At 37.0% G+C, this 26,811-nt stretch overlaps 1 protein-coding gene across 6 annotated transcripts in view; it reads left to right on the top strand.

The window, feature by feature from the left end:
- The first annotated feature begins 23,496 nt into the window (after positions 1 to 23,496).
- The window catches only part of LOC145265597 (uncharacterized), a 70,064-nt gene continuing 66,749 nt past the window's right edge, over positions 23,497 to 26,811 (top strand). For 2 of the 6 annotated variants that reach the window (XM_080121608.1, XM_080121606.1), the window contains exon 1: positions 23,649 to 23,781. The gene's annotated coding sequence lies outside the window, so the exon portion shown is untranslated. Of the gene's footprint in view, positions 23,782 to 26,811 lie in introns of all 6 variants that reach the window. The other 4 variants (XM_080121607.1, XM_080121605.1, XM_080121603.1 and 1 more) reach the window with 4 other exon arrangements.

The raw sequence follows: 26,811 nt of genomic DNA, 5'->3' as shown, positions 1-26,811 counted from the left end.
CGGAAAGTGCTCAACGATAAGAAACGAATTTCTTAAAGGGGCTGTCATAATTATTTTTTTTTTACTATAATAATTAAATACCTACTGACTGACAAACAATATGGATTTTGACAAGCCCGTTCCACAGCAGACATCCTAACTGTGATCTCTGAACATATATACCATTCACTGGACAAAGCGGGGGAAGGCAGAGCGGTAGCTCTAGATATATCTAAGGCTTTTGACAGGGTATGGCATGAGGGTCTCCTCAGTAAAATCAGATCATACGGTATCACTGGTAGAATACTTAACATAATTAAATCCTTCTTAGATAAGAGAAAAATCCAGGTAGTCCTCGACGGTCGTACATCTAAACAATATGATATAAATGCGGGAGTGCCCCAGGGTTCTATCCTTGGACCTCTATTGTTCCTGATATTCATAAATGACCTCCCCGACAACATTGCCTCTGAGATGGGTATATATGCTGATGACACTACACTCTATGGCAGACACGACAGGAAGACGAATGAACACATTTCTAAAGAAATGGCAGAAACACTAGAGGAAGACCTCCAATCTGTAGTGGAATGGGGACAAAAGTGGTTGGTCGCGTTCAATGCTGCCAAGACTAAACTAGTTTCATTCAATAATTACAAGAAACCCTCTCTACCACCCATAGCAATGGCCAACGACTCTTTATCTGAGAGTCCATCTTTCAAACTCCTTGGCCTAACGTTCACAGGAAACATGAGTTGGAACAATTACATTGAAGGCATTGCCAGGGCCGCTGCAAGAAAGGTAGGCTCTCTCTACCGTGCTAGAAAACTACTAACACCCGAAAGTATCCTGTACCTCTATAAGGCCACCATTCGCCCATGTATGGAGTATTGCTGCCACATCTGGGCTGGTGCATCTGCTACTAGTCTCTTGCTCCTTGACAAGGTTCAAAAGAGAGTCGCAAACCTGATAGGCCCTGAACTGGCATCTAAGCTTCAGCCTCTGTCTCATCGACGAAATGTTGCACCCCTCTGCCTTTTCTACAAGTATTTTAGTGGTGGATGCTCTGACGAACTGCAATCACTTGTGCCCCCACGACGCGAGCACCCTCGACAAACCCGACAGGCTACTAGATCCCACCCCCACACTGTAGAGATCCCTAGATGTAAAAGATCTTTTTACTCCAATAGTTTCTTCCCCAGAACCGCAAGACTCTGGAATTCCATTCCAGGTCCCTGCTTCCCCAACAGTACTGACGTGCAGAAGTTCAAGTGTAACGTGAACCGACACCTTGCTGCCCAAATCCCTACATAGTACCCCAGTAGTTGTTTCCCCTGATAGTAGCCCCCTACACCAAAGTGGCAATTTGCCTTGTTTGGGGTGAAAATGTAATAAAAAAAAAAAATTAAAAAAAAAGACACTAGTGTTTCATCCTTTCGGGATTCTTCAGTGCAGGGTGTCACGATTACTACCAGTTGAACGATTCGAACCCCGCGACACGAGACATCTCTGGCTCGATTAGCGGAGGCCGTATCCATTCGGCTACTATTAACCGTGTGAAATAGCGTTGAATTTTAAACATTTTAATTTAAATGTTCATTACGTCATATATATATATATATATAGTAATTTATAAAATATATATGGCGATTAAGCTACACTGAATATTCTGCGTTTCATCCACTCTAGGACTCTTCAGGCTTATGCTTATAAGCCTGAAGAGTCCCAGAGTGGATGAAACTTGGAATATTCAGTGTAGTGTAATCGCCATATATATTTTATAAATTACTAACTATCTATACCTACGTATTGAGCACTTTTGAATTAAATACTTAAAGTTCATGCATAAATCTATACTTTTGTATATTAATTTTATGTGAGTAAATTAAGTGGTTATATATCATAATTTTGCTCTATCTGGTATATTGAGCAATTTTATTTAGCTGTGATTGTCTTAGATAAAATATTACATCCAATAATATTTTGTAAAACCGATAATCACTGGATTTGCATACCAGTAGATTTATTTCATTATTATATATATATATATATATATATATATATATATATATATATATATATGGTAAAACTGGTAATTAGTAAAAACCTGAAAGTGCTCAATACTATTGCAGAGCAAATATGTGTTTTATTTTTTTTATTACCGTTTTATCTGTTTGGTTACATATGTTTCAGATGTTGGACCATGTTTACGATCCAACAGCCTCGTCAGACCTTACAGAAATAGACTTCTTCCTAATACTAACAACCCTTTCTGTAAGGTCTGACGAGGCTGTTGGATCGTAAACATGGTCCAACATCCGAAACATGTGTAACCAAACAGATAAAACGATAATAAAAAAATAAAACATATATATATATATATATATATATATATATATATATTCAAAATGGCGTAATGTAAGCAAACTATAAGCTATTTGCGGCTTCTCTTCCAATTTTCGGATTTTTTTAATCATGTCCAAACGCATTTTATTTCCTTTTGGTGAATTCATTGTTGCTATTTCTTCTGATGAGTTAAGGGCAAAATAGATTCATTGATTGATATTAGAATTAAGTGAATGATTTTGTGCTACGAAACATACTGTCAAGAATTGTAAGTGTCAACTGAATTAAAGGAATAAATTGTAAGATGGTCAACATCATCAAATTTGGAATGTAGACTTTTGTCATTCATTCATTATATATATATATATATATATATATATATATATATATATATATATATATATATATATATATATATATAAATTACAATTAAATTTACCAAAATGATCCAAGATGGTAAAACTAAAGTATATTATAAATATTAAAGAATTAATATTTATAAAGTAAACTCAACCAGATGTAAAAGCTCGATAAAACCAAATAGGAGATAGAGCTTACAATAAGATTGGATCATTGGATAATTTACCTTTCACCAGACTATCCATTCACGTGAGGTCACCTTTTTCTTCACCATGTTCCCTCTGCTTCACTTTTTGCTATCAAGTAAGATCTTTGACTTACTTGCAGTTTCACCAAATACTTTTGTATGCAAAATCCGATCCCGCATTTTGCTAATTCCTACCCTCTGATGAGAAGGAAAGTATTTCTTCAAAACTCAGCGGATTAAGAACTATCCACTTATCAAGTGTTTCCTTTGCAGATTAAATATGTTTTTAACTCTTTTATATATATATATATATATATATATATATATATATATATATATATATATATATGTGTGTGTGTGTGTGTGTGTGTGTGTGTGTGCGTGTGTGATATATATATATATATATATATATATATATATATATATATATATATATATATATATATATATTAAAATGTATAATTTATTATTTTATTGATTTTTAGCCGAGAGGAGATATATTTTCAGTATATTTTATTCACTATATCATTTTTGCACCAAAAGGATCAAATTCACGTCTGCTCGGTCACATTTTGTAAACAAAACAGAAGGAAAGAGAAAAGAAAGATAGAGAGAAATAAACCGTATATATAGAGAGAAACTGTGTAGAGAAAGAGAGAGAGAGAGAGAGAGATCGTATATAGAGAGAGGGGCCTGAAAAAAGTTGTCAACAGGCAGTGGAGCTTACAAAGCAACAAGACGTAAGTAAGTCAGCGAAGGTCGGGTTGGTGAAGCCGGCGAAAGGCGACGACGGCGTGGTAGCGGCGTCGCGGATGTAAATATCAACGACACCAGCTGATGATCAGCGGTCAAAGTTAGAATATTGACTGAATAAAAGAATGAACCCAGTGAAGGAAGGAACCATGGAGCAGTGAAACTTTTACTATAAATCAAGGGCTTCGATGAGCTTCGGAAACGAATATTTGGAGCAATTAACACGCACGCGCGTAATGAAACATAAATCATCCGAAGGACAAAAATATGAAAATTAACCTGCACGCGCGTAATCAAACATAAACAATTTACAGGAAAGAAATATATATAAAAAGAGAGACGAAAGAAAGGTCACATTTCAAAGGATATTAAGTGAATTTTTCAATCAAAACGTCATCTCTCCAACATCTCTCTCTTACCCTAGAACCTGTATCTAATTGAGCAGACGATTTCTTGTTTTATGTGAACATTGACTGTTAATATATTTTTCTCTCGGTAGAATTTGAATCATTAAATCATTTCATTTAGTTAGGCATATTTAATTTTCTTTTCTTGAATTGAATTTTATTTTATTTTTATATAAATAAAAGTTTGTTAATTTTTCGACGATACTTGTCCTCGTTATTTCTTATGTGATTTCGTTGTCCAGTACATTTCATTTTATTGTTGTCTTCGGGACGGTTGTCCCATTTCCATATCAACGCATTATCAAGGAACCTGGGAAACTTTTTTTTTTTTTTTAATATATTTCGTTATGTCACCCATCTCTACCGTCCCCAGTAGGACTGGGATACGTCGTAACAATATATATATATATATATATATATATATATATATATATATATATATATATATATATATATATATATATATATATATACTAGCAGGGAGACCCGATGTTACCCAGAAATAAATGAGGATCAATGAATGCTTCACAGTTCCAATACGTTTATTGTCATTGAAATCGAGGAAATTGACTAATTTTCAATCAAATCAATTAATTACCTGCTCTAGTCAGGGACCTACCACAGTGAACCAGAGTGGAATTTTACATGTCTCCCTGCAGTGGCTTAATCCACAATACATTATAGTCTAGATTGCACTGTAGAGAACCTGCGGTTTATTTTATGAAACTATTTTTTATATCATAGCTTGAATTATAGTTTAAAATACACAAATTAAGTATCATGCTTCAATTGTGCTATAAACAGAAACATTCATTTCGAACGCACCTTTGTCTTATCAAAAACTTTACTGTTGATTTTATACACTGGCTTCTACTTGTGTGATGATAAAATCATTTCAAATGCACTTGTGGTGTTAGGCTGTATAAGAGTGTTAACTTTGGTTAAAATCGGACTGTTCTTGCTTTAATCGGATTTTTTTTTATTATCGATTTTCGATACTTATCTGGGTATTTCAATACTTATCAGGGGTATTTCAATACAAAACCTATCTAGGAACACTCCCAGACACATAAAATACATTTGTGCGAAATTAAAAAAAATATCGGAGCAGTTGTTTCAGAATCCATAGGGAATGAACTCTCTCTCACACACACATACACACTCACACACATAAGCACACTCACAAATGCACACACACACTCATGCACACATTTACACACACATAAACACACACACAAATGCATGCACACACGCAAACACACATACACACACAAACACACACGCAAATACACACACACAAACATTCACACAAATACACACACAGACACACAAACACACACACACTGACACACAAACACACACACACACTGACACACAAACACACACACACAAACACACAAAATCACACACATAAACACACACGCACGTACGAAACACACAAACATACACACACAAACGCACAAACACACGCACTCACACACACACAAACACACGCAAACACACATAGACACACAAACGCATACACAAATACACATAAACACACACAAACACACAGACATGCAAATACACTCACAAACACAAAAACACACACAAACACACACACAAACAAAGTGCTTTTTACAAATAAGTAGATATAACATATTAGCAAAAAAGACGAAAAGTAACTTTGTACTTTTCAACTGAGTTACACAGTGTGTTCGTACACACCGTAAATAATGTTGCAGAGTAGATGATCTTTACTTATACACGAGGGAACGATAAAATTGTCAGGGTTAGGGTTAGGGTTAAAAAGTGCCATTTATATACAGGGGTGAAACGATAAAATTGTCACTCTAAAGAAAACAACAGATTTATTTTGAAAGTTTTCTTGAAAAAATCAATTCCAGTAACTTGATTATATAGTAGAGCTGACATTTATTCAATGCAGCCACCTTCAGCCTCTATCATCACGAGTCCAGAACTGGGAGCATGCCTTTTCCACAAACGCTGACAGCAGCACGGCGAATACTCAGCAGATGGCGGTGATCAGGTTGGCTTCGGTATTGTGAGAGGTCATGTTGGTGATGTTCTCGACATATGACCAAACGTAGTCAAGAAGGAGGGGGGGCGAGTGAGATAAGAGTACAAAGCTGTATCTTGCTGCCACACCCAAGGTCTGTCAGAAGCCACCTGATTGAACCAGAGTATCACCACACTCTTAAGCACATCGAGGTACACTTTCGTGTTGACTTTCAAGCCGACTTCGAAGATGTGAGGTGGCATATTGTGGTTCTCATTTGAAACCACACGAAGACCATAACCGTGCTGGAAACTTTGTTTTTATCACCCTGGGCATGTCCCTATTATCTGGATTTGCATTTTTAGGGTGCTGGCAATGGTCCTGTAGTCATAACTTGGATCAATAGAGAGCATGCGTTGTACAGCGTCACATCTCCAATCTCGCTCGTTGAACATTGTGTCACTTTCAGACGTGATAGAAGGTTCCTATCGCTCTTGGGATTTGTACACAACTGGCCAACTAGTTGATGAACTGCAACAAAAAAAGAAAACCGTTTTTCATCAAACGGAAATGGAATCATATCGTTTTTTCTAGAGCAACAATTTGATCGTTTCACCATGTATATAAATGGCACTTTTTCTGTGTGTGTCTGTGTGTGAGTTAGTTCCTTATGGATTCGGAAACGGCTGGACCAATTCTTTATTAATTTCACACAAATATACTTTATGTGCCTGAAAGTGTTTTTAGACTTTCATTATGTTAACCTAAGGCCATCAAAATGGTTTCGTAATCCTCAAAATAAGTGATAATCTGAGGGAGTAAGGCCAGGAGATTATGCAGGGTGGGACAAGATTTCCCAATCAAATTCTTTGGTTCAATTCTGTGTGAAGATGAGAATTGTCATGGTGGAGGATGACTTTCTTTCTGTTGATTTCGGTTCAACATGAGTGAGAATATTTCAAGAAAATATGAACGATGCTTTAATTATTTGAAATTAATTACGGTGATATGTTTAAGTAATAATAATGTGCATTGAATTAAATTGCAATCGTTTGAAATGCACCAAACTGATAAAGAGAGAGAGAGAGAGAGAGAGAGAGAGAGTTTAACAGAGATGTCGTTTGACCGCCCCCCTCCCTTCTCTTATTTTCATCTGCCTATCACTCTCACGTCCGTCACTCGCTTTCACTCTGTTTATCAAAGGGTCACCGGGAATAAAACGAACTCCAAAATTTTAGGATGAGATTTGGCAAAAGGAAATATCACCACGGACAGTAATACTATTTAAACCATAAATGGGGGGGAGAGAGAGAGAGGGGGGGGAAAGAGAGATTAACAAAGAAATATCAAAAGAGAGACAGAAAGAAAAAGAGAGAGGCGGGCGGAGGAGAGAGAGATACAGCATTTCAGGAAGATCAAAAACAAAGAAAAAAGGTAAGAAGGGAAAGAAAGATCAAAAGAAGATAGGAAAAAAAAGGAAGAGACAGAAAGAGAGAAAAAAGAGAAAAAAAGAGAGACAATGGCGATTATGATGACGATGATGGTGATAATGGTGATAATGGTGATAATGACGACGACGACGACGACGACGATGATGATGATGATGATGATGCTGATGAAAAACGAAAGTCAAAAAAAGGAACAGATGTCACTGGCAAGACGAAATCTAAACCTTTGTCCAATGAGGTGGGGTGGGGGGGGCAGAGAGATTTAAAAGGGATTTCACACACACACACACACACACACACACACACACACACTAGTAATAATAATAATTAATGACTCAGAATGTCCCCTGGCGATGTCACACACAAATGACTTATTCGCTCTGTTCTATTTGTGTCCTCTTTCATAAAACCTTTCTAGCCGTTTAATCCCAATTGTTTTTATTTTTTTTTTTTAAACAAAAAGTGGGGAGGTAAACCAATTGACCCATTTGAGGCGTTGGTGAAACACTTTCAAACAAAATCCATCTTCAGTTTGTCAAGAGTCAAAGGCGAGCAGCAATCGATCATGCGATACATTTCTTTTGGAAATTTCTGTTAACCATCACCACGTGAACTTCTTTTCGGTAAGTTTTTTTTGTTTCATTTAAAAAAAAATTCTTTTAATTGCAATTTCACCCCAAACAAGGCACATTGCCACTTTGCTGTAGGGGGCTACTATCAGGGACATCCTCTTGGCCTTCGGGACAAGATCAAAGTGTAGTATCTGTTCTTCAGATGCTGCACTTCTATTTCTTGTTCTCTTTCGGTGGAGGAGAAATCCTTCACGACTGAGACAATTTTTATTTTTGTACCTTTTCTCCACGTTAAAAAACGACCCTGGTGTCTAACTCTGTCCCGTGGGGAGGCATAGTAAATAGGTACTATCAGGGACATAATCTACAGGGGTACTATGTAGGGAGTTGGGCAGCAAAATGTCGGTTCACGTTACACTTGAACTTCTGCATGTCAGTACCGTTGGGGAAGTAGGAACCCGGAAGGGAATTCCAAAGTCCAGCGGTTCTGGGAAAGAAACTACTGGAGTACTCCGACTCCACTGCCTTACACACAAACTGGTTATCATCTTTTAATCTGAAGTTCTTATTATACATTTATCGCATCATTTCTGTCCATGCAACGCATGTCCTCAACCCTCACTGTGTAGCAATCAACAGGTTCCATTTCACACCTGACTCAGTTCAAACATTTGTAAATCAAAAACCACAATTAGTTCAGAGCTGTAATTCTCCACATAACTCATAGAGATATAAATCATTACACATGCAAAATGTAAAACTAGACGAGACAACTGTAAGTGGGTCATGAGGATTACTTATTGAACATCCGTTGTTGTTAAGACTCACATTATACATTCATCGCATCATTCTCATATCATTTCTGTCCATGCAACACATGTCCTCAACCCTCACTGGCCAGGTTTAACAGCCATATCATTACACTGCATGCACACACCTGATAAACCTCTCTCTTACTTGAAAGTCGTAATACTCTGCTGGTTAGTAATGACTGAAGTTCCCTGAACTTGTTCCATCCATCCATAACTCATGTTACCACACCAATACCTGCTCCTCCCGATGCTCTATAGAGTAATCCAAGAGTGCTCAATTTCCTAGAATAATTATAAATAATGATTTATATCTCTATGAGTTATGTGAAAAATTACAGCTCTGAACTAATTGTGGTTTTCTGATTATTGTTCGACTGAATACTCCAAACAATAATTTACAAATTCCTTATTATGCGGAGTTTCAAAGAATGCTACTCTTGTTATTATTCCCATCAGAAGACAGAAAGAAATCAGCAAATTATATTTGTAGCAGTGCTAGAATTTGTGATCGCTTTTCGGCCAGAAATTTGGCTGTTAAGGGGTCAAAGTTCAACAATTTGACCTTTGAGAACTCTACCAAACCCCTCTGACAATTTTGGGTCTAAACACTTGAAATTTTAGATATAGGTTCCTTGGGCATGGGTCTAACTTAATAACTTGATTTGAGCCCAAAACAATAAATATTAAGGGGTCATAATAGGGATCAAAGTTGAAAAAAAATTTACTGTTTCTTTTTTTTGGGGTTCAACATACACACCTCTCAACACCCGGGCAACGCCGGGCTGAAATGCTAGTATATCTATAAAAGTGAAAGTGTGTGTGTGTGTGTGTGTGTGTGTGTGTGTGTGTGTGTGTGTGTGTGTTGGTGTCTGTCTGTCTGTCTGTTTGTCTGTGTACATTTCCCTACACAATATCTCTGTCAATTTTCAGTCTACAGACTCGAAATTTGATATACAGGGTACTGAGATTTGGGAAAATATTTGTAATTTGTTTTCAGCCAGAAATTTGGCTGTTAAAAGGTCAAAGTTCAATGATTTGACCTTTGAGAACTCTACTAAACTTTTCTGCCAATTTTGGGTATAAACAATTGAAATTTTAGATATCGGTTACTTGGACATGGGTCTAACCCTATAACTTAGTTTGAGCCCAAAACAATAAATGTTAAGGGAGTCATGATAAGGGTCAAAGTTTTTTAAAAATTGGCCTCTACGGTCTCTACCAAATTAATCAGACAATTTCTGGTCTAAAGATTCGAAATTTTACATAAAGGGTATTCAGGTTTTGGTCGCAAATTTTTAGTTACCTATATATAAATGTGTGTATGTATGTATGTTTGCATGTCTGCCTAAAACTTTCGACAGAGGCGACGGATTTCCACAAGATCAGTATCGTTTTGCAGCTCGACCCTTCAGACGACAAATACCGAAAAATTGGCTAAAACATTAATTTCTTCATCCTCAACTGGGCACTTTTCTACGGGGAGTGGTTGCTTTTTTCACCGATATTTTCGAAAGTCATCCCCTCTTTTCGATTGTCTAGCCTTAATTTAAACCTACGTCACTTCCGGTTTGGTAGTGGTCGTAACAGCAAAGAGGTCATGTTTTTATCCCCATTCTTTTCCTCCTTTGCGGTACAGGTTCGAGCTTGCCTTCCTACTACCACTTTTTTTTTTTTTTTTTTTGCTCAACACACACCTCCAAACACCCGGGCAATGCCGGGAACTCATGCTAGTATAAAATAAACCAATTCATTATTTCCTTTTTTTAAAGGTCCTTAAAACTTGAAATATCAAAATAAAAACTAAAGAATTGATTTTGAAGTAACCTTCAAGTTGCTGAAAATCAACAGGTCGCCGCCATTTCTATGATCTATACTTGGGTGGAGATAAAAGGGGAAAAAAAAAGAAAATGACTTTACGAGCAAAAGGATCGTGAGCGTTTATCATCTGTCATCTTTAATTCAAAGGGAGATAATCTCATAATCTTCCATAATTATCATCCTTGAACAAAAGGAAAGAAAAACCTTCAATCATAGGATTATTTTCTTTAATAATTTAGTGGCAATTTTATTTAATTTGTTTATTTGGATTACTGTCCTCATCTCGAGTATTATTCATACAACGTTTCGGCCAATGTATCCTTCGACCTTCTTCAAGTGTCTCTTCTTAACCACTAATAACCATGGCTAATGATACATTATCTGAAAGTACTTCATTCAAACTCCTCGGCTTAAAATTCACAGGGAACATGAATTGGAACAGATACATTGAGGGCATTGCCAAGGCTGCTGCAAAGAAAGTGGGCTCCCTCTACTGTGCTAGAAAGTTACTTATACCTGAAAGTATTCTGTACCTTTAAAAAGCCACCATTCGCTCATGTACGGAGTATTGTTGCCACATTTGGGCTGGTGCATCTGCTACTAGTCTCTCATTTTTAGACAAGGTTCAAATAATAGGTTCCACACTGTCAGCTAGGCTTCAACCTCTGTCCCATCGACGAAATGTTGCATCCCTTTGCCTGTTTTACAACTATTTTAATCGTAGGTGCTCCGACAAACTACAACCCCTTGTACTCCCTCAACGTAAATACCCCCAACAAACATGACAAGCAGCAAAATTCCACCCCTACACAGCAGTGATCCCTAGATGCCAGAAAGCCTTCTATTCTAATAGTTTTTTTTCACTTGGACTGCTTGACTTTGGAATTCCCTTCCGGATCCCTGCTTCTCTGACTGTACTGACACGCAGAAGTTCAAGTGTAATGTAAACAGACATCTTGCTGCACAACTCCCTACATAGTATCCCTGCAAATTATGTCCCTGATAGTAGCCCCCTACATCAAAGTGCTACTCTGCCTTGTTTGGCATTAAAATACTATAAAAACAAAAAAATGTAATAAATTTTGTCAAATTGAATTATTTTCTGCTGAACTTTGGAATCGGCACCGAATTTAGAATCCATAGGGAGATGGGGGGGGGTAGTCATGCCTGGGAAGAAATCTTAAGTATTCACAATTGTATTTTTAAGTTTTGTCCACACTGAGGATTGAACCTTCAACCTCCAGAACAGTGTAATTTACAACCGAATTTCATCAAGTACTTTATCCACTGCGCCATCATTTTTTTTTCTTTTTATGATTACTTCAGGCTAGGATCAAACTGTAGCATCTGTTCTGTCCTCAGTTAGAAGAAGAGAAATCCTTGACTAAGAAAATTTTAATTCTTGTCCAGTTCCGAGTGGCCATTTTAGAGATTTTGATTATCCCCTTATCATGGCAAGTGCTCGGCTGAGCTCCATTCTATGGTCCCCCCTCGCCAAACTTTCACAAGAAACACTCGTCTAGCAGAAAACACTATCAATAATTTCCTCCACTGTGCCTAAACCTAAACATAGATTCCATGAACAAAGCTTTTTTCTTAGAACTGCACGCCTGTGGAATTGTCTTTCGTTTTTCTGCTTTCCAGCTGACTACAATATGGTTGTCTTCAAGTCTAACGTAAACAAGTTTTTGATGAGCTGTTCGATATAAGTTTACAAATTTACCGAATCTCCATTATTAACGGTTACTATATTGTCCAATTTCTACTGTACACGCTTTAACCCTTATCCTTAAGTGGCCTCTTGGCCTTCATAAGTGGTGATGCCTATGTAAAAAAAAATATAAAAAATCCCCTATATACAAAAAAAAAAGAACACACCGTTTGCTCTGGGAGTAAATACATAGGGTCACATTTTACTTTCTTGGTTTTCAAGTTCGAATTAAAAAAACAATTATGCTCCTCCAGGGCATCTTCATCTAAAACAGCGTTTGAATTGGTGACATTAAAAAAAAAAAGGAAATAAGAAAACATTTCGAACTAGAAAGTTAAACAAAAAAAAAAAATAAGGATAAAACGTATAAATCGGTAGAAAAAGAAGTGTTTGATTGTTTTATGGCATATCAACCCTTTTCGGGTTATTTAATGCCAAATCCAGTTATTTTGGAAAAAGTTTTTATACTTGAAAGTAAGCTTAAAATATATGGACGAATTTTCCGCGGGCGAATTTTCCTTTGACGAATTTTCCATGAAGGAGTTTTCGATAGACAAGTTTTCTATGGACGAGTTTTCCATGGACGAGTTTTTTGTGGAGAAGTTTTCCATTAACGAGTTTTTTGTGGACGAGTTTTCTGTGGACGAGTTTTCTGTGGAGAAGCTTTCTATTTACAAGTTTTTTGTGGACGAGTTTTCTGTGGACGAGTTTTCTGTGGAGAAGTTTTCCATTAACGAGTTTTTTGTGGACGAGTTTTCTGTGGACGAGTTTTTATGCTTCAAGTTATCTTAAAATATTTATTCATGGTGTTTGGTTTAGTTTGGTTGTTTTGTTTCATTTTTGATTTTACAGAACATGATTGAGTTTTTCATAGAGAAAAGGAAAAAAAAACAAAAACATGTTTGGTGCATATTGATCAGGTAGCCAGTATCTCCAGGCAGCCTGATCTGATAAAACCAGAATAGAAAGAAGGAAAAAGAAGTTTGGGAAACCCTGGCATAACACACGTGTCCCCATGAGGACGGAATTAGACACCAGGTCAGTTTTAAATGTGAACAAAACTCTAACTCCTCAAAAGAAAGGAGCACTTTGCATCCGAATAAAAACTAAATATTGCCTCAGTCTAGAAGAATTTCTCCTTCGCTGACTGAGGAAGGAAACAAATGAAGTCTAGCATCAGAACAGATACTACACTTTGCATTATTTATTTGTAAAAAAAAAAAAATAATAGAATTTCAATTTTAAACAAATCAGGCACAAGGCCATCAAAAGTGTGAGGAAAGGGGGAATTCTCTGTTTTTCCTGATTTGTTTATCTAATTCTTTGTTTAAAATCACTGCAGTCACCACAATACCACATTTATTCTAAGGATCATCCAACTTAAAATACCATACACCATGCTCCTATCAATAAGGATGGGTCTATGATTTCAACTTTAAAAAATTATTTAGCCGTGTGATTGCAACAGGTAAAAGTGGATTAAGTAAATTCGGGGATTTTCTGTCATTACAAACCAGCAGAGTGTTACCAAAGAAGAGCCTACCAGACAAGCATAAGCAGTGTGATGATGTATGGAAGTGAAAAACTGGCCAGTGAAGGTTGAGGACATGCGTTGCATGGAGAGAAAGTATGTGATGATGATAGGACGGATATGTAATGAGAGTGCTAATAATGGGTTTAGATCTGATGACCTCAGAGGGAGATTAAATGTGGACAGTGTAGGGAGATGTGTGTAGAACAGGAGACTTTGATGGTATGGTCACATTGAAAGAATGGGAGATGTAGGACAGTCAACCTAGCAAGTCCAGTTCACAGGGGAAAGCCAGGAACTCGAGAGGAAGGGATAGAGAAAGAAAGAGGGATAAAGACCTGGGCAAAGATAGGTTAAGGAAGAAATTAATTTCTTGAAGCCGTCTAACACATGTCTGCACGTAAAGCGAACGATAAACCGATGATGATGATAATGATGATAATAAATACGATGATGATGGTGGTAGTGGTGTTGGTGGTGACGATGGTGATGATGATGGTGATTATGATGGTGATGATAATGATGATGATCATGTTTTGTTGTTGTTTTTTTTTTCATCATTCATTCATTTCGAATGAATCAGATGATTATTGTTGGCATTCGTTTCCCCGATATCTTTCTAATTAGAATTCTTTCTAGAAAGACATTTGGTACTTATAGGAGGGTCTACATGAAAGTTGTCAATATCCCTAATTGGAAGTGTTTCTGTGGAATGAACTGGAATCGAACTTGGCACACCCAGGTTGTCGGATAATGGTGGTGGCGATGGTCAGTACGTTTATGTGTGTGTATGTGTGTGCGCGTGTGTATGTATATGTGTGTGTGCATATGTAGGTGTGTATGTGTGTGCGTGTGTATGTGCATGTATGCATGTGTACGTGTGTGTATGTGTGTGTGCGTGTGCGTAGGTATGTGTGTGCGTGGGTATGTGTGTGTGAATGTGTGCATGTGTGTAGGTGTGTAGGTGTGCATGTGTGTATGTGTATGTGTGTACGTGTATGTAGGTGTATGTGTGTGTGTGTGTGTGCGTGCGACTTTGTGTTGTTTGATGTATAAAGGCACGCACAGGCACCAACACACGCGTGAACCATCTTCGATGCGTAGGAGATGCCAAAGAAACGCAACCGACAATAAAAGGTCATCAATAAATCGGGTGTTTTGTTGGCAAACATACAAAGACACTCGTTACGTGTTCGTTACATTCGTTACAAAGCAAAAGAGGAAGCAAATTGTCGTGGGCGATCTACAGGCGCTATTTCCTTAGTAACAAACCAGATAATTTGTCCCTATAGCTATTGAATGTAAGGGGATTTGCGTGATGATGATGATGATGATGATGATGATGATGATGATGATGATGATGATGGTGGTGGTGGTGGTGGTGGTAGTGGTGGTGGTGATGATGACGATAGCAATGATGATGATGGTGGTGGTGGTGGTGGTGGTGATGATTGATGAAGATGACGACGACAGCAACGGTGATGGTGATGGTAAAGACTGTGATGATGAGGGTGATGATGATGATGGTAATGCTGATGGCGATTATGGTGATGGTTATGATAATGCGATGATGATGATGATGATGATGACGACGACAGCAATGATGATGATGATGACGACGACAGCAATGATGATGATGATGATGATGATGATGATGATGATGATGATGATGATGATGATGGTTAGTTAAAGTTGTTGAAGGTAAAGTTTCTAAAATAATTTAAGGAATGGCCGGAAGACATGGGAAACTCGTCCATGGAAAACTTAAAACAAAAAATATATTAAGGGGTGTGTAGTCTCTTTTTTTAACTGAATAAACGCTTTAAAATAAGTTAACCCACTAAAAACTTAGCGACATAGGTAGAAAACGAACACTTAGAAAAATCGATTTTATCTTTTTTAAAAAATATTTTTCAAAAATATTATGAGGGTGTAATTTCTTTTAAAAACAATATCTCCTTCAAGAACGGCAATAAAATGCATTTTCAATCGATATTTATTCAATAATGGCTCAATTTTCCTACCTAGCAAAAATGGACGAGTTTTCCGTGGACGAGTTTTCCGTAGACGAGTCTTTCTAAATTCGATCTAAGGAGCTATAAAAAAAAATAGCTGCAAGATCAAAAACTAGTCAACGATAAGTGTTAAATGAATAGATTATGATCCAGGAAACAGCAATTCTTCTTCCCTTGTCAGAAACATCGTTCATAAAATATGGGGACTAAAGGGATGCAAGAGATCCACGTTCCTTATTTTGGTACGTGTTTAAATATTCCTTAACATGTGTGCGTGTTTGGGTGCGTGTTTATTTAGACTTCCATTGTGTGCGTGTGTTCCGTTAGCTGTAACGCTAGCAAGAGGAGCACCAGCAGCAGTAGTAGTAATCTTCGATAGGTTTTCTTGCATCTTCCCTGCTTCAGTTATTGTTGTTATTGTTGTTGTATGTTGTTGCCTTTAGCATCATTAGAGTGACGACGACATGGGTGTGTCAGCCTGAAAAAGAAAACTCCCTTTGTGGTTAGTGAGGGCTTGTTTGTATTGGAATCACCTCAAAAAGCCCAGTTTCAAACGAGCGGGAATCCTTCACATTGTAGCACTTAGTAAAACTTTTTATTTTGATTTGAGACCAAAATAATAAATTTTAAGGGGTCAAAATTGGGGTCAAGGTTAAAACAAAAAATTACTTCTGCGGTCTCTACGAAATTATGCAGACATGGTGGTCTAAACATTTGAAATCTTACATAAAGTGTATTCACACGTAGGGCAAGTTATGAACAGTACATAGGGCCCGAGCACAGCCGGTCTGAACTGCTAGTTTATAAAAAAAATAGATGACTTAAGTGCCATCAGCTATAATCGAAACCGAAGCAAAAACGTATGACGAATTCTTGGTAAAATTATTTATTACAAGAAATGGAAGTCCATAACAATTACATGACAGTCACTCGGATTTTTTGTATTTCATGATTATAAAAAAATATTTATAAAAAAAATTATAAAAAATTAAATGATTTGAGTGCCATTAGTTATAATCGAAACTGAAACCAAAACGTATGACGAATTCTTGGTAAAATTATTTATTACAAGAAATGGAAGTCCATAACAATTACATGACAGTCACTCGGATTTTTTGTATTTCATGATTATAAAAAAATATTTATAAAAAAAATTATAAAAAATTAAATGATTTGAGTGCCATTAGTTATAATCGAAACTGAAACCAAAACGTATGACGAATTCTTGGTAAAATTATTTATTACAAGAAATGGAAGTCCATAACAATTACATGACAGTCACTCGGATTTTTTGTATTTCATGATTATAAAAAAATATTTATAAAAAAAATTATAAAAAATTAAATGATTTGAGTGCCATTAGTTATAATCGAAACTGAAACCAAAACGTATGACGAATTCTTGGTAAAATTATTTATTACAAGAAATGGAAGTCCATAATTATTAAACGACCCGGATGTAAGCGTGACACAGAAAAGAACACACACGCTATCGTATCAATATGAAGATAGCCTAAAGCGATATGGCAGATGAAGAAAGGTAAAATACCATCAATAATAATAGGAGCACAAAGACAATACTGAAAACTTTGGGAAAAGAACAGGAGAAATTGGAATCAGAGGGATGACTGAGAAAAAATAACAGATAACAATAGCGAAAACGGCTGAAATATTAAAGAAACCCCTTGAATGCAGAAACTAAGACACATGAGCTACAGACACAAACCGGACACACAGAAACTGCTAAAGATGTAAAACCTAAAGAAACACCACATAGAATCAAGAAAACTGAAACTGTAGAATTGTAAGTTAACCCCCACCCCTTGCGCCCTTACTTTCTACCCACCCACCCTTTTTGTGTGTGTGTGTGTGTGTGTGTCGCCATAAAAACTGGTGCCAGGATCAAAGAGAATGGAAAGAGCGAAAAGAGAAAATACTAATCAGACCTCCACTACTGGGACCTTGGGAAGCTTATTGCCACCCAAATTCTAGTGAAGATCAAGAGTCGCCACTGAGAAATCAATGGTAAACAGCTATTGTGATAACGTAAATTCATTCCCAAAGGTTATCAAAAGAGGCGATGAGTACAGGAAATCTGAAGAGACTTGCTGTCACTCAAACTCTAAGGAACACCACAGGTTGTTCGCAAAGAGATATTTTTGATGTTGACCTCTGTGAAAACTCAAAGCTTTTTTTTTTTTATACATAGGCATCACCACTTATCAAGGCCTTGAGGCCACTCGAGGATAGGGGTTAAAGAGTGTACAGTAGAAATTGGACAATATAGTAATCGTTAGTAATGGGAAGTTGGTAAATTTGTTAACTTATATGGAACGGCTCATCAAAAACTTGTTTACGTTAGACTTGAAGACAACCATATTGTAATCAACTGAAAAGCAGGAAAACAGAAAACTATTCCATAGGCGTGCAGTTCTAAGAAAGAAGCTTTGCTCATGGAATCTACGTTTAGGTTTAGGCACAGATAAAGAGTGGGGGAAATTATTGATAGTGTTTTCTGCTAGACGGGTGTTTCTTATGAAAGTTTGGCGAGGGAGGATCATGGATTGGAGCTCAGCCGAGCACTTGCCATGAAAATAACGATAAAACAGAGACAAACTCGCAACATCTCTTCTGTGTGAAAGAGGCTGCAGGGAAGAGAAAAGGGCATCTCCTACGAGGCTAAGAAGTCTATTTTGAACTCTATCAAGGCAGGATAAGTCCTTTCTAGCAACTCCTGCCCAGATGTGACAACAGTACTCCATCCTTGGACGTACCAGGCTCTTATATAGATAGAGAATGGCATCAGCAGTGAGATATCTACTGGATCGATAGAAAGATCCCACCATTTTTCCAGCGGCTTTGGCAATGGATTTAATGTATGTGTTCCACTTAAGATCAGAAGTAAAAGTTAAGCCAGTAGCATGAGGCCTCCCCAAGACGAGAGCCATTCATTTCAATTGATGCCAGATGGGGATCAGAATGTTGATGATGTAAAGATAAAAGCTTGGTTTTAGATGCATTAAAAGTAACCAGCCACTCCTTTCCCCATTGTACCACATGCTCAAGATAAGAGGAGAGAGAATCAGAGAGAACTTACGGTCTTAGATGTGCTACAATAGATAGTAGTGTCATCAGCATAAATGCCTACGAATGATGAAAGGATGTGATTTGAAATTCATACCATCTAAAAAATTCCAACAAAAACCTAACAGCCAGCCATGGTTCTCCCCTGAATGTGCTGCTGCTATCGCGCACAGAAATCACTTTTTCCATAGCTACCAACGTAATAGATGCATTGAGACTAAAGCTGCTTTCAGGTCTGCCAGCAACCACTGTAAAAGAGTAATAAGAAATGCCAGAGAACTATATGCCCAGTCTGTTAAATCCAAGGTAGCTGATCAACGGCTTGGTTCCCACCAGTTTTGGCAAATAACAAATAGGATCCTGAACAGAAGTGTGCGTTCTATCCCAACCATTATCAATGGACCAGAGGTCATCTCGTCAGCGTCAGACAAGGCCAAACTATTTGTAAAGAACTTTGCACATAATTCTACCCTATGCGACGAAGGCCATCAACTCCCCATATTTCCTTCTATAACACAGAACAAGCTAGGTAACATACAAATACCCGTGCATGAGGTCGCCAAGCTAATAAAGAACCTAGATTCCAGTAAAGCAACTGGCCCTGATGGCATCCCAATTATAGTGTTAAAAAAGCTTCAACCAGAACTTGCTCCCATACTTACGAAACTATTTAAGCGCTGCCTTAAGGAGAAGTGCTTTCCGACTCCCTGGAAGACCTCATCAGTTTCCCCTGTATTTAAGAATTCAGGTGATAAGTCATCTCCCTCTCAGTACAGACCAATAAGTCTCCTGTGTGTAATGAGTAAGTTGCTGGAATCCATATTAAATAGAGAAATAGTCAACAACCTCAGCAGGAATAACCTTCTTAGTGACACACAATATGGTTTCCGCTTTGCAAGATCTACCGCAGATGTGCTGACGGTTATATCCCACAGGATTAGTGAATCTCTTGACAAAGGCTTCCTTTCTAGGGCAATTGCTCTTGACATATCAAAGGCCTTCGACTAAGGTATGGCATAAGGGTCTACTTCACAAGATTTCCAGCTACGGTATAACTAGAAATGTTTTCTCAATCATTAAATCATTTCTCTCTGATAGGCTCATAAGAGTAGTGGTAGATGGACAAAAATCGGAGGCCTGCAATATAAATGCTGGAGTCCCTCAGGGGTCAATTCTGGGCCCAACGCACTTCTTGATCTACATCAATGACCTCCCTAAGGACATACTTAAATCATTCGTTGACATCTATGCTGATGACACGACCATCTACGGCAACACATCAAAGGCTGTAAATGACAAAGATCTCTCTGATTCTCTCTCCTCTGATCTCGAGCACGTGGTTCAGTGGGGGAAGATGTGGCTGGTTACCTTTAATGCATCCAAAACCAAACTCCTATCCTTACATCATCAACGCTCTGATCCCCAGCTGGCATCAATTGTGATGGATGGCTCTCGTCTGGGTGAGGCCCCGTGTTTTGACAGGCTTCTGGGTTTGACCTTTACTCCTGATCTGAAATGGAACACGTACATCAAGTCTGTTGCCAAGGTCGCTGGAAGGATGGTGGGATCCTTCTACCGCTCCAGAAGATATCTCACTACTGATGCAATTCTCTATCTATATAAAAGCCAAGTACGTCCAAGGATGGAATACTGTTGCCATATCTGGGCAGGAGCTGCTAAAAACAGCCTATCCTGCCTTGACAGAGTACAAAATAGACTTTGTGGCTTAGTGGGGGATGCCCTTTTCTCTACCCTGCAACCTCTCTCCCACAGAAGAGACGTTGCGAGCCTTTCCTTGTTTTATCGTTATTTCCATGGTAGGTGCTCGTCTGAACTCCAATCTCTGGTCCTCCCTCGCCAATCTTTCACGAAAAACACCCGTCTAGCTGAATCCACTGTGAAAAATTTCCCTCACTCTATATCTGTGCCTAAATTAAAACGCGGATTCCATGAACAAAGCTTCTTTCTTAGAACTGCATGCCTGTGGAACTCTGTTCCGTCTGCCTGCTTCCCGCCAGACTACAACTTGGATGTCTTCAAGTCCAATGTTAACAAATTCCTAATGAACCGCCCCCTTAATTAAACACTTCATCAAATCTCCACACTAACTTAATGTACTTGCAATAACCCTTATCCCTGAGTGGCTTCCGGGCCTTGATAAGTGGTGATCACTGTGTAAAAAAAAAATAAAAAAATAAAGATCATTGATGTAGATCAGGAAGAGAGTTGGGCCCAGGATGGACCCCTGCGGGACTCCAGCATTAATACTGAGAGTTTCTGATTTCTGCCCATCAACCACTACTCGTATGAACCTATCAGAGAGAAATGATTTAATAATTGAGAAGACATTTCCAGCTATACCGTAGCTGGAGATCTTGTGAAGTAAACCTTTATGCCATACCCTATCAAAGGCCTTTGAGTAGCACAAAGAATAACATTTCCAATTTTAGGTCAATGAAGCATAATTGCTCCACTTCTCATTCTCCTTCTCTCTCACATTCCTGTCCGAGGATACTGAGAAGTCTACAATCTGCCAGTTTTTTGAGGCCTTGTTAATGACAACCAAATCCGGACGATTATGTTCCAATTGCTTGGTCGTTATGACACTTTTGTTCCACCATACCTCTACCTTGCCATCATCACTTATTCTCACTTCATCAGGCACCTCCTCAAACCATTTTCCAGCACACTTCACCCCAAACTTCTTACACACCTCCCAATATATCCGGAGTCCCATGCGATCATGTCTTTTGCGGTACTCTCTCTGGCCCAATACACTACACCCTGCTGAGGTCTTATGACAAATTCGGCAGCAACTTCTGCTCCTAGAACCACTTTTTTGAACAATCGTGTTCCTAATGCCTGCTCGTGTGCTGCACAAACAAAAGCTTCAGTACTCTTAGCCAGATACTCAGCTCTAAGCCATTGCCATGATCTTTCATCAGCCACTTCTGCTATATCCTGGAAGAACTTTCCGTGCATTTTCCTCCTAGCCAGTTCCTCTGCCCTTTCTCTATCCATACGTTTCACATAATCAGCCTTGGTCTCACATACCTCCACTTCATTGCAGTATTAAGTATCCATTCCTCACTTCAAACCACGTGCTCCTTCAACGACATATCCTCGGTTCTAACACAATCTTTTACACTTTTCAATCCGCTTCCACCATCTTTCCTCTTTTGATACAGCCTCGCTACACTACTTCGAATGTGAAATATACCAAACATTGCTAAAACTTTTCTTGTTTTAATATTCATAGCATGCAAATCCTTGTCAGACCATTCTAAAATTCCCGCACAAAATCCTTAGGAAAACCCTTGATCTTTGAAGCTCCTGGATGGAGCCGGGATTAAGGGAAATCCTCTGGAAATGAATCCCATCCCTTTCCAGAGAGACGTTGGTAAATGAAATCATCATCATCATCATCATCATCATCATCATCATCATCATCATCATCATCATCATTCACTAGGAGTTTTCACACAGACCATCATCAAAGAGTTCTCTTTGAAAACAACTTGTGGTGTTTCCTGGAGTCTGAGTGACAACATCTCCCTAGATTTCTAGAACTCTTTCAGCCACCTTTGCAAATTAGTTTGCATTATCGCAATAACTATCTACCATTGATTTCTCGTTAGTGGCGACCATTGATCTTCACTAGAATTTAGGTGGAAATAAGCCTCCCCAAGTATTATTATTATTATTATTATTATTATTATTATTATTATTATACTACTACTACTACTACTACTACTACTACTACTACTACTTACTAAGTGTTTTCACACATTAGTATCAGTGACTGCTCACTGACAATAACCAAGTGTGTTCTTTGGAGTCCAAGTGACAACAAGTCTCTCCAGATTTCCGTTATTTTCTGCTTTTTTAAATCACCATTATAAATCACTGCATTCTCGCATCAGCCATTCACCATTAATTTCTCTGCAACGACCGTAAGTATTCTCTCTATTCCAGTACTCTTTGTGCCCTTCCAGTGGAGGTTTGGACGGTGCTCTTTTTCCTTGGTCTTTCCAAACTCCCTGCCTTATTTCTACTACTACTACTACTACTACTACTAATAATAATAATACTCGTAATTTTACTCCCTCTCTTTACTCCACCCACTTCTTTTTCTCCTTCTTCTCTTCCTCCTACTACTACTATTAATAATAATAATAATAATAATAATAACAATAATAATGTCTTCTTTCTTAAAACACGTTACTACTACTACTACTACTAATAATAATAATAATAATAATAATAATAATAATATTCATTCCTGTTGCCTTTTCGTTTTCCTTCTTTTCTTCTTCTTCTTCCCGACACATTACTACTACTACTACTACTACTACTACTACTACTACTACTACTACTATTCTTCCCTATTGTTTTCTCTACTTCTTCGTCGTATCGTTATTGTTATTGTTGTTAGTCGCGTGGGACGCCCTTGACTCCTCCTCCCCCTTCCCCTCACCCCTCCTGCTACTCCTCCTCCCCCGCAAGCGGCCGATTTCGCTGCAGCAATCGAACACAACAATGGCCATGTGGGGGCCGGCGCCTTTCTGTGCTCCCCAGAACAAGTACCCGGGATATTTTAGCGGCGACGGACAAGCCGATGATAGATCGGCATCTCTAACCAAAAACGGATGATCTTAAACGACGAAAGCTTTAAAAAAAAAATCTCGATATTTTCATCTTCGTTTTTAATTCAACTGACCCGACGTGTTGAAAGATGGGTTCAATGCATATTCAACAATGTAAGTATCGATTATTCGCTATCTCTCTCTCTCTCTCTCTCTCTCTCTCTCTCTCTCTCTCTCTCTCTCTCTCTCTCTCTCTCTCTCTCTCTATTTTCCCCATCTCTTTCTGTCTCTTCCTCTCTATTTATCTTTCTCTTTCTTCATCCCACTTTCAGTATCTATCTATCTATCTATCTATCTATCTATCTATCTATCTATCTATCTATGTCTCTCCGTCGCTGTCTTTTTCTGTCTTTCTCTGTCTATCTTGTCTGTCTGACTCTGTCTGTCTGTCTTCTTATATATATATATATATATATATATATATATATATATATATATATATATATATATATATATATATATATATATATATATGTGTGTGTGTGTGTGTGTGTGTGTGTGTGTGTATATATATATAGATAGATAGATAGATAGATAGATAGATAGATAGATAGATAGATATCTCATTCTTTATTTTATATTTTCTTCCCTTCCGCTTTCTGTCTCTCTTTTTATCACAGTTCTCTCTCTACCCCTTTTCTCTCCCCCTCTCTCTCTCTCTCTCTCTCTCTCTTTTCTTTGTCTCTCTCTCTCTCTCTTTCTAAAAAAAAACATGTTTGCATTGTTTTCCATAGTTCATCATGACGTCATACTCTTGGTAATTTCATTTTTAAATGAATAAAAATGTTCCTATAATTTGATTATCATAATTTAACTGGAGAATATTTTTTTTAAATACGATTCAAAGCATTTCATTTTTATTATAAGCTTCAACTAATTTCGATATCCATAGCCACAAAGTCTGTAGCCAGACTTTGTGAAAGCATCCTGTAGATTATGTACCCAGACTTTGTGGGGACCCTGTATCTATATATGTATACACACACACGCGCATGCACGTATATATATATATATATATATATATATATATATATATATATATATATATATATATATATATATATATATATAGTGGAAATAGTAATTAATAAAAACTCAAGAAAGTGCTCAATACTGTTGTAGAGCAAATATGCGTTTTATTTTTTATTACCGTATCTTTCTGTTAAGTTACATTATTGTTTCAACTACTCAGCCGTTTTTTTGCCGTCTGTAGCTTCCTCAGACTTTTACAGAAATTTCTGTAAAAGTCTGAGGAAACTACAGACGGTCAAAAAAACGGCCGGGTAGCTGAAACAATAATGTAACTTAACGAAAGATACGGTAATAAAAAATAAAACGTATATATATATATATATATATATATATATATATATATATATATATATATATATGTATATATATATATGTATATATATATATATATAGGGTGCCCACAAAGTCTGGCTACATTATGTAGCCAGACTTTGTGGATACCCTGTATATTTATGTATACATATATATATATATATATATATATATATATATATATATATATATATATATATATATATGTATATATATATATTATATGCATAATATATATATATATATTATATATATAATATATATATATATATATATATAGTAATTTATAAAATATATATGGCGATTAAGCTATATATATATATTATAAATTACTAACTAGCTCTACCTACGTATTGAGCACTTTTGAAGTAAATACTTAAAGTTTACGCATAAATCTATACTTTCGTATATTAAATTTATGTGAGTAAATGAAGTAGTTAAAAGTTTTTTAATTAATTTAATTTTTTTTCATAATATTATTTTGTATTCCTGCACGTCACCAATTAAAAACAAATAAAGAAAAGTTATAAGCTTTTATACTTTTCGCATTCTTTTTATTCATATATATATATATATATATATATATATATATATATATATATATATATATATATATATATATATATATGCTTTATTTTTTTTATTACCGTTTTATCTGTTTGGTTACATATGTTTCGGATGTTGGAGCATGTTTACGATCCAACCGCCTCGTCAGACCTTACAGAAAACCTCCTTTCTTTTCTGTAAGGTCTTAAGGTCTGACGAGGTTGTTGGGTCGTAAACGTGGTCCAACATCCGAAACATATGTAACCAAACAGATAAAACAGTAATAAAAAAATAAAACACATATTTGCTCTGCAATAGTATTGAGCACTCTCTTCAGGTTTTACTAATTACCAGTTTTACTATATATATATATATATATATATATATATATATATATATATATATATATATGTGTGTGTGTGTGTGTGTGTGTGTTTGTATTTGTATTTGTATATGATTGTATGTGTGCTTGTGCTTGTATATGCGTGCATGTGTGTGTGTTTTTGTTTGTACGCGATTGCATGTGTATGTGCGTGTGTTTGTATTTGTATGTGGTTGCATGTGTATGTGTGTGTTTTGTGTTTGTATATGCGTACATGTGTATGTGTCCGTGTGTGTTTGTATATTTTAGGTTATAAGTAGGGTATGAGGGCAGCCACACCAGCTGCCAACATTCACCCACTTTTATTTACTCCAGCCGAGAGCTCTTTTCAGGATCCTCCTTGTTTCCCTTAAGTGCAATTGTCTGGATCTCTCCTGCACTCGGTTCACCAGCAATACTAGTTAGATAGGCTTTAAAGTTCTTCTTCATAAACTCTGTTGCACCTATAATCATTGGGATGATTGATATTTTCCAATTTTTGTATGTGATTATATATGTGTGTGTGTGCGTGTGCGTGTGCTTGTGTGTGTGTGTGTTTGTATGTATGTCTGTGTTTGTGTGCGCTTGTGCCTGTGTGTGTTTGTATGTGTGTTTGTGTGTGTGTTTGTATGTGTGTTTGTGCTTGTGTGTGTCTTTGTGTTTGTGTTTGTATGTGTGTTTGTGTTTGTGTGTGTGTGCTTGTGTGTTTGCGTTTGTATGTGTGTTTGTGTTTGTGTGTGCTCGTGTGTTTGTGTTTGTATGTGTGTTTGTGTTTGTGTGTGTGAGCTTGTGTGTGTGCTTGTGTGTGTTTGTGTTTGTATGTGTGTTTGTGTTTTTGTTTGTATGTGTGTTTGTGTTTGTGTGTGTTTGTGTTTGTATGTGTGTTTGTGTTT

This window comes from Euprymna scolopes, chromosome 40 (assembly GCF_053919585.1).
Source record: "Euprymna scolopes isolate OS-2025 chromosome 40, ASM5391958v1, whole genome shotgun sequence".
Classification (NCBI taxonomy): Eukaryota; Metazoa; Mollusca; class Cephalopoda; order Sepiida; family Sepiolidae; genus Euprymna; species Euprymna scolopes.
The sequence above is the reverse complement of the archived record's forward strand: the minus strand, read 5'-3'. Positions and strand labels throughout refer to the sequence as shown.